Raw genomic sequence first — 11922 nt, forward strand, 5'->3', positions numbered from 1 at the left:
TCCGGGAATTGGTGATGGACAGGGAAGCCTGGTGTGCTGCAATCCATGGGGTTGCAAAGAGTCGGACACGACTGGGGGACTGAACTGAACTGATTTGAACACATGTTAAGAGCCAGACAGTGTTAGCAATTGCAGATATAATAGTAAAATTTTTTAAAGTCTCTGGTCTCATAGAGCTAGAGTCTACCCAGAGGAGCAGAATACAAATAGTTAATTATAGTCACAGTTTGATCTGGAAAATAATTAGAAATGTTAGTTAACATTATGGTAAGTGCTAGAAAGGAAGACAGGATACAATGAAAAGATAAAATTGGAGGACCCACCCATTTTGCAGGAAGCCCAGGTGGTGCAGTGGTAAAGAATCCACCTGCCAGTGCAGGAGATGCAGGAGACAGGGGTTCACTCCCTGGGTGGGGAAGATCCCCTGGAATAGGAATTGGCACCCTCCTCCAGTATTCTTGCCTGGAAAATTCCATGGACAGAGTGACCTGGCTGGCTACAGTCCATGGGATTTGCAAAGAGTTGGACTCCCCTGAGCACGCGTGTGCACACACACACACACACACACATACACAGATTTTGCAGAGGAGGAGACAGGCCAAGAAATGGGTCACAGAAATTACTGGATTGTTAGGTAATGTATATTTGTATAGAAAAAAAAAGTTCTCTTTTAAAAACCAATATACTGAGCTTTTATCAAGTGTCAGTCTTATGTCTATAAATTTACTACATATAAACTTTTAAATTTTAACAACTATTTGAGGTTGAGAGTTTTAAAAAAGGAAACAGATTCAGAGGCTAAGTAACTTGCCCAAGGCCACAAAGTTAAGAAATGTTCCTGTTTCCTGTGTCCAGTCCTCCCACTATTACTCCTGCACTCAACAAAGATTTGGTATGTTCATACACTTGAAAATGCTTTAATCACTCCTGACAGGTTATGTCATAAAACCTAGACTTCTTTGGATAGCATGAAGAACACTTCATGAGCTGACATCTGCCTACTTCTTCACTGCCAAGCTGAAGATTGGGCAGTTGCTGCAACACTATGTTCTATCCTACCTTTGCCTTTACAGAGAGCACCCCTACAGCCTATAAAGTCCTCTCTGTCCTTCACCCTACTCTGGTGAACACTGGGTCTTCAGGGAAACCTTCCAACTCAGACAGAGAGAACAAACATGCCTTCCCTGGGCTTCCCTACACTTTGGAGAAACCTCCATCATGGCAATTGTTTCTCTTAAAATTGTCTCCTAACTGGAGGATGGGCTCCCAGAAAACAGAAATAGATGTTTTGTCTTTGTATCTTCACCAGCTAACATAGTGCTTGACAGACAACACTCAGTAATGGTGTTAAAGGAATATGGATATGGACCCAGCTGTCGGTTCAGCGGGAAACCGTGTCATGACTCCAAATAACTGCAATGCAGTGTACTGCTCCATGATAGTAAGATGGTATAAAGAGCTGCAGGGGGCCCGGGGATGTGGAAATTTCTAACCAAGCAGAGTAGTGTATATGTACACACAGCCTGCCTTTACATGGTGAGATCTCATTTAGATGGCTCTTAGAAATCATGAGAATTAGTCTCCTATTGTGATGGGGGAGCTGAAACCAACAAGGGAAGAGACCTGCCGAGAGTCACCTGGCAGAGGCAGAGCTGTGTGTGTCATCCGGGTCTCTGAGGCTCTCCCCACACGTAGTATTTCTCTTTCCACCTCACACCGTCTCTGGTCCACACCTCTTGAGATCACAGGTGGCAGCATGCATGAATATCCTGGAGCCTCTCTTACAGAGAATGTTCTAAAGAAGCCATTTATTTGAGAAAGGAAGCACCTGCTTTCCCCAGGGCAGTGGCAGTACTCCATCACCAGCGAGCAGCTAAACCGGGGTAACAGGACATGGCAGAAAGCTGCTGCAGAGGGCAGGCAAGGTCGGGGATATAGGGGACAGGAGCTGGGTGAGTGACTTGTCCTTACCCTTCCATTGCAGACAGAGGCACTACCTCCTTTATTTTCTTCTAGCACCTAGAACCTCTGAAAATTCACTAATCATTTTGACCTTCTACCAGTTGCCTTTCCATTGCTATCCATTCTCGGAAAGTCTACCGTGTAACAGGCCCTTGTGAGCCACTTAGGTGTATTGTTTCTCAGATATATTGTAAGGGAGTGTTAGCCCATTTCATTAGTGTGGAAATTGTGAGTTGGTGAGGTCACGTGATTTCCTCTAAACTGCACAGCTGGGATTCAAACTCAAGTCTTGTGTCAATCCAAAACCCTATGCTCTTTTCTATACCCAAAGTTCAGTTCAGTCGCTCAGTCGTGTCCGATTCTTTGTGACCCCATGAACCGCAGCACACCAGGGCTCCCTGTCCATCACCAACTCCTGGAGTCCACCCAAACCGATGTCCATCGAGTCGGTGATGCCATCCAGCCAACTCATCCTCTGTCGTCCCCTTCTCCTCCTGCCCTCAATCTTTCCCAGCATCAGGGTCTTTTCAAATGAGTCCGCTGCCATTCAAAACTAAACTCCTCAAAGGGTGAAGATTGTGATGAACTGCTCCTGTCTCCCCAGCACTTAACCCAAGGCAAAGTACCCAGAGATAGCAAGTTCCCAGAGATCGCTTGTGGAATGAATGGATTCAGTGTGGAATGTTTGCCAATAAAGACCTGGGTGCAGTTTGAACAGTGTTATGAAACAGCAAAGGAGGGAGCAGCTGGCTGCCTAGGGGAAGTAAAGAAGCCTCCTTCTGCAGAGGAGGAGGCCAGGTAAGTGGTTAGTAAAACAACAACAGTCCAGCATTCTAACTGCAAAGAACACCAACAAGCCATTCACAGAAGAAATCCAAAAGGCTGTGGACTATAATCAGAGGTGTTCAGCATCACTAATAATCAGAAAAATGCAAATGACTTCATACACTGTGGATAGAAATACCAATTGGAAAAGCCTTTTAAGGGAGCTAGTTGACAGGATCTATCAAAATTGTGAACTATGTTATTAAACATATGTAGAAAGATTGTAATAGAAAGAAAGGAAAACAACATAAATATTCATCAATAGGTTTAGTTGCTCAGTCGTGTCCAACTCTTGTGACTGCATGGTCTACAGGCTCCTCTGTCCATGGGATTCTCCAAGGCAAGAATACTGGAGTGATTTGCCTTTTCCTTCTCCAGGGGATCTTCCCAACCTAGGAATTGAACCTGGGTCTGTTGCATTGCAGGATGAAATAATGAAGGATATAGCTATACTATTTTTTTTTAACATGCTGCTTTTAAAAGAACGTGATAAATCTCAATGTACTTACATAGAAAGATCTCCAAGACATACAGTTAAGTGAAGTAGACAAATTGCAGAGCAGTAGGTATATTATGAACTCATTTTTGTTATAGTTTATAAAGAATCTGTGTATGGCTATATATAGATATGTCTTTATATAAATGCCTAGAGAAAATACTGGATGGATGCCAATCTATAAGAGTGATTACTGACTTCTGAAGAAGGGAGTGGAAGGGAAGAAAGAGGGGCTTTCACTTAAAGAGAGAGAGAGAGAGAGATGTAATTCACTGGGAAGAACACATCACTTCTGTGGTACTCCTACCAAAGCACATAAGCTGAATATAATCATGAGGAAACTGTGAGACAAAAACAAATGGAGAGACATTCTACAAAATACTTGACCCTTCAGACATTTCAAAAATGTCAGTGTCATAAAAACAATGACAGAGAACTATCCTGCACTAAAGGAAAATAAAAGAGACATGATACACAATAAATTCAATGTGTGATCTGGGACTGTCTTGTGCCATAAAGGATATTATTGGGACAATTGGCAAAATCCAAATAAAGCTAGATTTGATGACACTGCTGTGTAGCTGTTTCTTCTCCTGATTTTTTTTTCCCCTTCCTGGATTTGGCCCCCACAGCCCACAGTCCTTTATATTTGTATTATAGTTATGTAAGAGAATGAGTGTGCTCAGTCACATCCGATTCGTTGTGACCGCATGGACGATAGCCCACCAGGCTCCTCTGTCTGTGGGATTATCCTGGCAAGAATCCTGGTGTGGGTTGCCATTTCCTCCTCTGGGAGATCTTCCTGACCCAGGGATCAAACGCTCATCTCTTATGTTTCCTGCATTGGTAGGCAGCTTCTTTACCAGTGAGCCATCTGGCGATCCCTGTGTAAGAGAATGTCCTTGTCGTTTTAGACTGTATAATCTGAAGTACTTGCACTAAAAGGACATCATGTCTGAAACTGACTCTCAAGTGGTTCAGAAAAAAATTGCATTGGAGGCAAAGGGAAGATAGAGAGACAGGAGAGTAATAACACAAGGGTGATAAAAAGTTAACGTTTGGGGATTCTGGGTAAAAGTTATTTGAGAATTCTTTGTATTCATTGTGCAATTTATATTTAAGTCTAAAATTATGTCAAAATATAAAAGTAAAAGTAAAACTGAAAAGAAAAAGAGTACCAGATAGAGAAGGCAGGGGGATCTTCTGGCAAAGGAATAAGGTAAGCAAAGAAAACTGGTAAGTGTGACTCACACTGAGAAACAATCAGTGACTCCCACTGTCCAGAACATGGCATGACATGGGGAGATTAGGAGATGAGGGAAAGTAGGAATGATAAGCAACATGATCCCCAAATGGACCCAGTTCCCTGCTCCCTAATATTAGAAAAGCAGAATAAGCCTTCTTTATGGGGGACTTCCCTGGTGGTCCAGTGGTTAAGACTTCCAATGCAGGGGATGCAGGTTTGATCCCTGGTCAGGGAGCTAAGATCCCGCATGCCTCTCAGCCAAAAAAACCAAAACATAAAACAGAAGCAATATTGTAACAAATTATACAAAGACTTTAAAAATGGTTCACATTAAAAAAAAAAAAAAAAGTGCTTTAAAAAAAAGCCTTCTTCAAGCCCTGAAAAAAGAAACTTGAGTTCTTATGGCTCCCCTGTTATTTCATTGACAATTTCTCTTCATCCAGTGACTGCAGAATAAGAAACTCTAGAACAGTGGCTGAAAGGGACATTTAGGAGAACAGCTCCATCATTTTACAGAAGGGAAATCTAGGACCCAAAATGAAGACAGAGTTTGCAAGTATCCAGTGAAAATGTTAGCGCTGGCTTCCAGTTCACAGTCCGTCATTCTTTCAGCTGCACCCAATTCTGAAAGGTTAAAGCAGAAATAGAGACTGGCGAGTGAAATGACTGAATGTTACCCTTTAAAGTTTGGATGTTTTTCATTTGCCAAAAATAATAGACAACATCAATACAGTTTTAAAATGTAATTATAGAAACTGTGTCACTTAAAGCCCAAATGGGAAGCGATATTAATTCAGGCTCCTAGTCTGAAGCAGCAATCAAGGTGATTCTCAGGAATTCTCAATGACATTGGTACCCATCTGGATTTGTTGAAAAGTTTAACATCCTTTTTTATTATTCATGGTTTTTCAGTTCTTCAAATTGCAAGGTGATGGAGAGAGCACACAATTTTCACCCAGGCTATGAAATCATTCTTGAAAATTTAGACATTCATATCCTTGGCTTTTAATTTTTCCTGGAGACTGCTTTTCCTTATGAAATCATGAAATTTTAAAAATGTATACCGTAAATCAAACTATATAAGTGATGATAGTCTCACTATGTTAATATCCTAGGGATTGGGAGCTAGTATTTCAAGGATCTACTCTCATTCATTATTATTTCTTGTTGGATTTGTGCCTCAAGGCTTCTAAGTGACTGTATAATGAACATTGACTAGCAAGACTTTTGAGATCCTAATCTATTTAAGAATCATCAGATTCCATAAAAGAAATCTCAAAGCATGTCATCAATAATATGAGGTCAGGGACTTCCCTGGTGGTCCAGTGGTTAAGACTCTGAGCCCCTACTGCAGGGGGCATGGGTTCAATCCCTGGTGAGAGTTCTGTTATGGAGAACGCATGGTGAGTCTTTTGAGGGTCTTAGCAGAAAGAAAGTAACATTAAGGTTTGAGGGGTTTTAGTGTGTTTTTAAGAGAGACCTGAGCATGTTTGTGGCTGTGGAAAAATAGACAAGAAATTGGAAAGGCAGGGAAGACTTGAGAATGATCAATCCAGTGACCTACCAAGGCAGACAGGAGAGGACTGGGATTCGCAGTTTCTCAAACTTGTAATGTGCACACAAATCACTTGGGGGTCTTGTTAAAATTCAGATTCTGATTCAGTAGGTCTGGGGTGGGGCCTAAGATTTTCCATTTCTAACAAGATCCCCGGTGAAGCTGATGCTGCTGGTCTGTGAACCACACATCAGGTGGCAGACGGTTAGAGTTCTGAATTGTAATTGCGCGTTCATTTGTATTTCCCTCCTGACCCAGAAATGGAATCCTTCCAGATAATCCCTATTGCCTAACACAGTACCTGTCATAGAAAAGTTTGTTGAAAGCATTGACTGTATGAAGATGTGCATCTGCTGTTATCTGTAATTATGAGAAAATGAGGAGGAACCCTAAAAGTCCAACGACACAAGAATAGATAAGTAAATTTTAGCACAAGTATACTTTGGAATATCCTTAGGTAATTTAATCAGTCTTTGTGAAGCCTATATGATAATATGGGGAAATTCTTATGATAAAAATCTTAGAAAACGTGAATTTTTACTTATATGATAGCCATTGTATGAAATTATGCATTGGGCAAGGTATTTGTTGATGTTATAAAAATTCAGGTGAAAAATAACTTTTACATATGAAAGAAATCCAACATGGATATTCTAACTGTAGAAAATAAAAAATAGATGAGTAACTCCTCCACATGGTTGCTTTGACTGGGTTTGTATTTATGTTTAAATATATATGTATATATTAACTTTTCTTTGTACAGTCATTCTTTTATTCTGACTTGAAAGCTTTCTTCCTTTGTCTCTTCTTTCCTTCCTTTTCGTTCCTTTCCTTTTGCTTCCCCTCTCCCTCCCTCTTCTTAAGACATCTCTCCCTTAAGGAATTCCCATTCCCAGTGATATCTCATCAAAGGAGCACATGAATAGCTGACATTATGTAATGCTTTGACATGTGGCATTCCCAAGGCATTACCCCACCCCTGATGCAGAATAAGTTGTCAGAGCATGAAATTGGTATTTTTACATATTCTTAATGTACAGATGTCAGTCTGAAAACCATTCACTAGTATTATGATTACATTCTTTGTCTCATTTTCTTTCTATGCCAAGATCTGTTCTTGTGATTTCTTTTCTTCTGGGGGTTTCAAAGAGGGAAGACAAAACTTTAATAATCCAGCTTATTGATTCTGCCAAAAAGGTAAAAGTAAACTTTTAGGTCTCATTTTTGGCAACAATACTGCTGACACGCTAGCAAAGATGTAGCAGGAAAAACCAGATGCAAGCGGGAAATATTTCCAATCAGTGCCCCTCTTGATTCCTCAGGGTGTGACAAATCAAATCTGCTTGCAGTTTACAAGTTTGTTAGTCTTTTAATCATGGGAATGAATGACCTAGGCTTATGGAAGAAACAGCATGTCTAAAAACAGGAATGGAAGGGACTTAGGGACAGTCTGATCATCTTCCATTATACTCAGTAATGCCCCTTCAGATTCCTGACTACAGGCATCCAGTCTGTTAACACCTTCAGGGATGGACATCTCACTACCTCAGAAAGCAACCTGCTGCATACTTGGACAGCTGGTAAATGCTGTCTAGCATTCTTTTCCCCTTCTGATAACAGCAGCAGCTTGCTTGGGGGAACAGTTACTTCTTTATGGCAAGTGGTTCTAAGAGGACACGGGTGGTATGCTGCTCCCTGGTCTGTTTGCCCTCACATCCCTCCCGGCCTTTCCTCTGCCCTTCTTTGTATGGCAGAGGGGAGGGGACTAACCCCAGAGGTCCTCAGTCCCAGACTCCCATGTCAGCTGGGTTTTGGTGGGTCTGATCAATGGGAGGCATTGGCAGGAGACTGGAGGGGGAAGAAAGGGAGAAGCAAGGTATCTGTGTCCCCTTCTGGATACAGAGAGATGGATTCAGAGTCCTGTACTGTAGCTGCATTTCTTCCATGGCTTAGATCCAGCTCCCACTGCACAGACCCACTGAGGTCGACCTTGTCCTGGGTGACCCCTCCAGCACCATCACCCACCTCATCCCTTCAGTTTAGGATTAGCAATAGCCTGCTAGTATCTGGGTTGCTTCACTATTCTCATGAAGGCTCCTGAAGCCTTTCCATCCATTGTGTATAACCAATTAAATTCCCTCTGTTCAGAATACTTTCTGTTTCCTAATTGGATACTATCTGATATGGTTTACATGTGACCAGGCCTGACAATCAGCTCCTATTTCCAGCCAAGTGGTTGGCTTGGTTCTGGGCATGGACCTGTCAAAGTCCTTCTCTGAGACTGTATACATGCTTTTCAATGAGGTTCACTGAGATTGGGCAGAGTAGGAATTGAAGCTATGTCTGCAATGTCCAGATGCACAGTGAGAGAACTAAGCTAGTACAAAGCAAGAACCAGTGGTGAGAAATCCAACGACACCCTCAAACTCCACCCTGAACCACCCATTTACATGAACTCAAATAGTCTCTTTTTTTCCCTCAGGTTTCCTTGATTTGGGCTTCTGTCCCTTATTTTCCTTGATTTGGGGCTCACAGCCACCAAGTAAACCTAACAGTGACAGACTTAGTTGGTAGAAAAATATTCCCTTGAGGAAGCTCAAATCTACTTCTCCATAGCCTCCCCCATCATCAGCCTGGTTCTCAGTTCTGGGGAGTCCAATATTCTTGGCTCCTTCCCATCTATGCAGCTCTTCTGACCTCCAGCATGGATCCAAGCCACCCCATTTCCCCCCACCCCAGATCCCTCTTCCTTCCCAGTATCTGATGTCTCTCCTGACTCCCACTGCTCTCATAGTCATTCTTCAGACCTGCTGCTGACTCATCCTTGCTGCTCTTCTCTGAGATGTGCAGTTGGCAGAAGATTCTGACTCCAGGAACTGGTCAGAAGGTCTCCTGACCCTCCCTGTCAAAGGGGCATTTGATGACTCTGAAGGCAGCCTTTGTGTTCCCCTCACCTTCCTCCTGGCAGGACCTCAGACCCCTCTGTTATGATATGTCACAGAGAAGTCCCTGGGGAGAGATGAAACTGCCAGCTGAGCAGGGACCAGGCCACAAAGGGCCATTAGTGTCATGGTAAAGATTACTCTGATGAACCAGAGAAGCACAGAAAAGTCTTAAACAGCATCTTACTTTTCTTCATTTTAAGCCCACATCCCCAGCTATATCCTTTTCAGAGCATCAAAGGAATAAGCATTCTTACTTCTGTCTTCTCCTGTCCTCTGTGTTCTATCTGATGCCTCTCATTGGCTGAACCAAAAAAAAAAAAAAAAAAGTACAAGGACAAGAAGGTCTGGCTGATGGCACCTACAGAGGTTGGCCTGTAAGGGCACCCAGCAGAGGGGAGGTTAGACAGTGGGTCTGGAAGAACATCTATCTCTCTTGAAAACATGCAGCACCCTCTGAAAAAGGGTAAGAATCACAAATATAGAAAAGAGAGAGATTCTAGATATGAAGTTCTATCTAGAGCATTTGAACTGGGCCTTGAAGATCTTTGACAGGGGCAGATAAGAAAAGGGTCCTCCAGGAAAAGGAAGCAGAAGCTCAGGAACCAGAAGCTCTCAGCATATCATGGCCAGAGAGGAGGACAATACACAGGAGAGAGGAGGAGTATGTGTTTACTGGAGGGTGGCGTCCAGAAGGAAGGTGGGATAGGCACAAAGGTAGATGGGGCTAGACTAGGAGAGCCCAGACCCTGGAGCTGGACTCCTTGCTTCAGATCAAATCCCAGCTCAGCAATTTGCAATCTGTGACCCTGAGCATGTTGCTTAACCTCTCTGCTTCAGTTTCTTCCTCTGTAAAATGAGGATGATGCTAGTATGTACGTGATAATAAATGCCTTGCAGGATTGTTGTGAAGACTGAATGAATGAAAATATAGGAAGCACTTATATAGAATACGAGCTTCCCTGGTGGCTCAGCAGTAAAGAATCTGCCTGTGATGCAGGAGACACAGGAGATTCAGGTTCAAACCCTGGGTCAGAAAGATCCTCTGGAGAAGGGAATAGCAACCCACTCCAGTATTCTTGCCTGGAGAATTCCATGGACAGAGGAGGCTGGCGGGCTATACTCTGTGGGATCTCAAAGAGTTGGACATGACTGAGCATCTAACACTAACACTATACAGAATATAGAACAGAGCCTGGCAGTACATGGTGAGTGTTAAATATTGTGTTAGCTGCTGCTGCTGCTGCTGGAATTATGAGGGCTATCTGCATTTAGCCCCTAGGGTACAGTTCCTAGAATAATCCAAGATCTCAGAATGTTCCTAATGCAACCGGTGCAACAGATTCTTCCTCCTCAGCATCACCTGTCTTGTTCACACACCCAGGAAGGGGTATGGAGTAAAGCCATCAAGAAAACTGCATTACCCTCTCTTGTTTCAAGACAACCGGGTAATAATTCATCGGAAAATGTCGAGGACACAGTCCTGGGGATCAGGAGACCCAGGTTCCAACCTGAGCTCCGCCGCTGATTCAGTAGGTGACCTTGGGCACGTCCCTTCCACTCTCTGGACTTCAGTTTTTGACCCTCTGTAAAATGACGGGGGAGGATTATGATGATGTCTTAGGAGCTCTCTTCCAGCTCCATCATTCTGTGATTCTAAATCCCTTTATAACAAACTCTAGGAGAGGAGATTTGCTCTTGCAAATGGAGTGTAAAGTTAATCCTGCCTGTGCTGAGGCTAAGTAATGTGCCTGTGTGGTTTATCCTACTTCATTAAACCCGGCCTCCCCACAGAGCAATGCACAAGGCCGCCCAGGCAGGTAATACTGAAGTGTTACTGAACTGGGGCTCTTAATGGAAAGTGATTTCTCCACTCTTTCTTAGGTTTATCAACACAAAGCCTGTAGCCCCCATTTTCCACACTGTTACTTTGCCACATGTGTGGATTCAGACCTGATCATAGGTATGGCAGATTGGGTCTTGAAACCACATCTGTGTGCGCCCACCTCACCCTGCCGCCACCAGCTGCAGGCAACGCCATCATTTTTCATGTGAAGAGACCAGGACTCAGACAAGCTACTGGACTTGCTGGTGAAGGCACAAGGGCTGATGTCTGAGGCAGGAAGGGAGGGCAGTGCTGCTGTTTGCAGAGTGAATGCTTACCAAGTAGTGAAAAAAAAGAAGGGAAGGTAATTGGGGAGCTCTGAGGTTATGTCCCCAAGTGGAAACACTTCCCCAAGGATCTTTATACTTTGTAAAAGATTCCCAAGTCACTTTTCCCTAAAAGGAATGGAGTCTTTTTCTTTTTTGAAAAAAAGTCTTTACTGAATTTGTTACAATATTGCTTATGTTTTATGTTTTGGTTTTTTGGCCACAAGGCATATGGGATCTTTAACCAGGGATGGAACCCGAACCCCTGCATTGGAAGGTGAAGTCTTAACCACTGGACCACCAGGGAAGCCCCAGCAGAGTCTTTTTTTAAGACATTCTAGATTGTCTCTTGAGGACAAAATTGAACAGTAACCGTGTTGGACTCCCTCAGTTTTACTTCTTCCATTGTGACAGATACTGAAAAATGTGCTTCCCTGGTGTCTCAGATGGTAAAGAATCTGCCCACAATATGGGAGACCCGGGTTCAATCCCTGGGTTGGGAAGATCTCCTGGAGAAGGGAATGGCAACCCACTCTAGTATTCTTGCCTGGAATGAATTGAGTCTCAAATGGCGGAAAACAATGAGGGTCTTGGAAGTGCCAGGCTGTCAGCCAGGGCACACCCTCCTGGCTCTTATTCAGGAAAGTGCCAGATAGAGCAGAACCTACCATGAGGGAGGGGCCAGAAGAGGTACTCTTTGGCCTCAGAAAGAATGAGTAGGTTACTGCAGATGACCGCAACCAGC

This window comes from Cervus canadensis, chromosome 14 (assembly GCF_019320065.1).
Source record: "Cervus canadensis isolate Bull #8, Minnesota chromosome 14, ASM1932006v1, whole genome shotgun sequence".
NCBI lineage: Eukaryota > Metazoa > Chordata > Mammalia > Artiodactyla > Cervidae > Cervus > Cervus canadensis.